At 44.2% G+C, this 4,450-nt stretch overlaps 1 pseudogene; it reads right to left on the reverse strand.

Moving 5' to 3' along the window:
- Positions 1-863: 863 nt before the first annotated feature.
- Positions 864-2,772, reverse strand: LOC112109668 (annotated as a pseudogene).
- Positions 2,773-4,450: the final 1,678 nt, after the last annotated feature.

Here is a 4,450-nt window from a genome sequence, read left to right on the forward strand (position 1 = left end):
TGTAAATAAAATGCATGAAAGTTTTCTTCAGATTTTTCGACGTGCCTTTGCTGCAGCAAACGTTTCAATTAAACTAGAGAAGTCTATAGAGTTTTCCATCTCCGATTCAATGGATAACAGAGTAAGACTGTTAAGTCTTTCTTGAACCATTGTAGCACGTAAAGCACTTTTAATCCTTTTTAAATGTGAAAAAGATCTTTCACTACTGCAGTTTGAGACTGGTAGTGTCAGGTAAATGCGTAGTGCAACAAAGACATTTGGAAAGGCTGTTTGCAAATTATGCATGTTCATTATCGTCAGCATTTGCAGTGGTGTAGGCAGAGCTTGTGATGGTGGCTTGGAGGCAAGCTGCTTTACAAGTGAGCACCACTGTACCCATTCTTCAACGATCTCTTCATTGAGGTCACCTGAATAGAATTCAATTAATCTTCTGAGAGACTCTTTAACAGCAGTACTGTCGAAGTCACCTGTTAAAAAACAGAAACGGTTGTTTATTTCTGAATATGCATGAATTCTTCTGTTGAGATGGCTGACAAGTAAATCAATTATGGTGTAGGATGATTCTCTTCCCCTGTCAGCACACCAACAGGTTTTTCACTAGCATCAGCCATATGCTTTGGATGACGTTGCTGCTTTACCTGAAAGTTAGCTGTAGAACTTAAAGACATTGCAGATTCATAGTATTCCTCAAAACTATTCTGTTGTGCTGCCACAAACTCAGATAGTGACTTCAGCAGCATCACAACTGTGCCTAAGTCCATTGTTTCAGACTGCAGAAGTTGACTTGTTTTGTTTACTCTTGTAAGATTACTACTCCAAAATGTTGTCATAAATGCAGTCTCCAACTGATCCATGGTTTCAACTCATGAGTTTCCCTCTGCTCGTTTTCCACTGTTCTGCACAGTGTCTGCACCGAAAGCCTGAAGCATGGATTTATAGCTTTTGTAGTTACATGATAAATGGCGAAGTGCATCCACTGGAGCTGACCACCTTGTGTCACTGAGGTGCTTTGGGAGAAGTTCTCTCTTACTGGCCTCAGATGTCTCCTCTTTCAGAGAATCTCGCAACAGGCCCCAGAGATAAGTTGAACCTGAGGAAAAAACATACAGTTTTTGGACAAATCCAAAACATGTAATTGCGTCAGTGCATGACTCTGCAGCAGTAACACCACATAGATTTAGTGAGTGGGTCATGCATGGGATGTACACTGCTTTCTCATTGACTGCAATTACCCGAGCTTGCACGCCAGAATAAGTGCCAGACATGTTACTAGCGTTGTCGTATGTTTGACCTCTGCAATCCTTTAGATTGATATTTAGTTCATTGCTTAGGGTTTCATTGATAACATTAAGCAGATGAAGACCTGTATGCGATGTAACTGGAACAAAATTCAAAAAGCATTCTAGAGGTGTGCAGTTATTCAGCACATAGCACACAGTAAATGTCAGCTGATCAGTATGGCTAATATCCGGTGTGGAATCAACACTGAAGGAAAAATACTTAGCCAATTTTAGCTCATCCACAGTGTCCTGCTTTACCTTGTTAGCCATGAGATTGATGAACAGTTCACAGATTGTTGATGATAGATATGATGTTGTGCCATGACCAGCATTCCCATATTTGTTGATGTGGCAGACCAGGAAAGAATCAAACTGTGCTAAGATCTCTAAGCAGCCAAGGACATTGCCGCTATTAAGACTGTCAAAGGTTTCATTAGACCCTCTCAGTGCCAGACCTCGTGTTGTCAGAAATTGTATTGTTGCTACAACTCACTTCAACACTTCTGTCCAGTAATTTCTTTCTTTAATATAGCCATCTGCTATATGTTTGAGTTTTTGATAAATGCATTACATAAGTGGTGAGAGCTTGTTGGTGCTCAGTAGAACTTTCATGTTCACCAAGTCTACCAATGTGATCCCATGAATCAAATCCTCTCTTAGCTAATGCAGATGTGCTGTTCGGAGAAAACAATTTGAACACAAAACAGAAGACACAGCCAGTTGATGGTGAGTATATGAGCCAGGGCCTTTCAATAATTTCACCATTCGGGGACACTTGGTTGAAAGCTGTATCACAGAGTTTCCTAAAATAATAAACATGTTACTATTAATGCATTCTCTCCAACATTTGTGATGAATACAGGCACATTTGTGGGGCATTAAGAGAGTAAGGGGATCATAGTATAGTAGCAAGCAACCTAGAATGAACATTTTTACATTTAGATAGATACAACAAAAACCTGTTTATTTCAATTGTCTCACAAAACCCCTGCTGGAAAGAGTTGATCTCATAAAATGACTCAAGTAATGTATTTTTTTTTAAAGCATAAGAAATGTATAATTACCTTGTTCTGCCCTTATGCTGTCTTGATGACATTGCATATTTTCCATCACCAACACGATTTCCGCAAAAATCGGGGCCTATGTCTATGCAGTACCGTTGGGTGAAAGCATTAACAGTCCAGAGGGCAGCATCAGAGGAGGGTAATTGTACTGATGTGTTTTGCAGCATCTGTTCTTTATTTGGTGAAAGGATTTCATCAGAAGAAAGAGCCTGTACTTCAGAGCCATGATCAATGTCGGCTGGACCCGCTGCTATACTAGTTACATTAATTACACAGTCATCATCATTACTAGTAGTATTAGTATCATCAACGTAATGTCTACGATTATTAGTGAAGGAACTGTTTATATGATGCATTTTTGCATTCTTATCTTCAACTTCTGCTTTACACCTCCGTATTTGAGCACCACTTAAATGTTTTTTCATCATTATGTAAGCAGAGTCAGGATGAGCTCTACCCTGACATCTGGTGGTGAATTATGGCGAGTGTGGAAAAGAACTCCAGGGGCTGATCTTGTTTGCATAGGCACACCCACTCGCCTGGCAGGAAACACAGCAACTGAAAGTGGTTACTTTGGCTGGTGTGGGATCCCCAGTTTCTCTATTATTGGGGCAGGAAGAATAAAGTTTTGTTACCCTGATTCTGTGAATCAAGGCCAGTGGAACTGTTGTATGACAGAAGGACTGAGTGAGTCCTTCACCATTACCTAAGTAGCACTTGCTTGACAAGGGGCATGGGTTACAAAACCCAGTGAATTGAGAGAGGATGGGGACAGGTATTTGTACCTGATGGTATGGGCCCCCTCTGAGGGTTTCAAACACCGATTGCACTGCCTCCTCTCTCCACTGTTGAATGTCAGAGCTAACTTTGATTCCCTTAGGAGTCTAGTTACAGGCTGCTGAGCTGAATTCACTTTGGGCCAATGGTGCACAAGCACTGGGGCTCCCCTACTATACTATGAGCTGAAATCGCTAAGAGCTGAAATCACAAAAGAGCTAATGTTATTAAGAGCTGAGATCACTGAGTGCTGTGTTAACTAGTGGGGGAGCCTGAAGCTATATTGCTCAGCAGCTGGCGGAGCAATTTGTGGGGACGACTGGAGGAGCAGCGAGCGGCGTGGAGCCTTGCGGGGCCGGTTGGAGTGACCCAAGGAACGGCGAGCGGAGCTGTTTGCGGGGACGGCTGGAACGGCTCACAGGTCGGTGAGCGGAGCGGAGCGGAGCAGCTTGTAGAGCGGAGCAGTTCGTGGGGTGGCAGGAAAGTGGACTGGCTTGTGGTGAAGGCTGCGGCTGAACCCCCACGGAGAAACAGACGGCTGGCCAGCCTCGGATCACGTAAGGTGCCCCTTAACACCCTGCGTGCCCCCCCCCCTTTTACTCTGGGGCTGCACTGACCAGGGACAGAGACTTTGGGGGTTGTTGGACTTTTGGGACTTTGGGTGGTTGCTGGACCCAAGAGACTTTGGGGCTGTTGGACTTTGGGGACTCTGGGTGATTTTTGGGTTGCTGGATTCAAAAAACCAAAGGGAAAGGACACAGCCCCATTTGCTGGGCTGGGTTTTGCTCATGGTTTGTGTTATGAATCCTGTTTGTGGTGTTTTTCCAATTTTATGCTGATGTTGTTTACCTCATGTTATTAAACATTTTTCTGCTACACTCAGACTCCGTGCTTGCGAGAGGGGAAGTATTGCCTCTTAGAGGTACCCAGGGGGGTGGTATGTAATTGTCCCAGGTCACTGGGTGGGGGCTCGAGCCGGTTTTGCATTGTGTTATTGAAACGGAACCCCTAGATACAGAACCCGGCCCTTGTTGCTGCCAACTTAGATGGGCAGAAGGGATACAATTATTTCTTTATCACTTGGATTTGTTCATTCTCCTATGTTTATAGAATCCTGCTCTGCACCTCACCCGCACCCGCAGTAGATTACAGTGCGTACATATGCCACTGACACCATGTGCCTTTCCATAAATGACTGCAGGGGAGGAAAATAAAATGAAAGGGTTGGGTGGGCAGAGGGCTCAGGGCTGCAGATCAGGAGTGAGGGGCACTGGCAGGGGAGGAGTCCAGGGCTTGGCCTGTAGGAGGCTGCCCAGGTTGGTCCCCAGA

Source organism: Terrapene carolina, unplaced genomic scaffold (genome assembly GCF_002925995.2).
Source record: "Terrapene carolina triunguis isolate 2854851 unplaced genomic scaffold, T_m_triunguis-2.0 Scaffold58, whole genome shotgun sequence".
In the NCBI taxonomy this organism is placed as follows: Eukaryota; Metazoa; Chordata; order Testudines; family Emydidae; genus Terrapene; species Terrapene triunguis.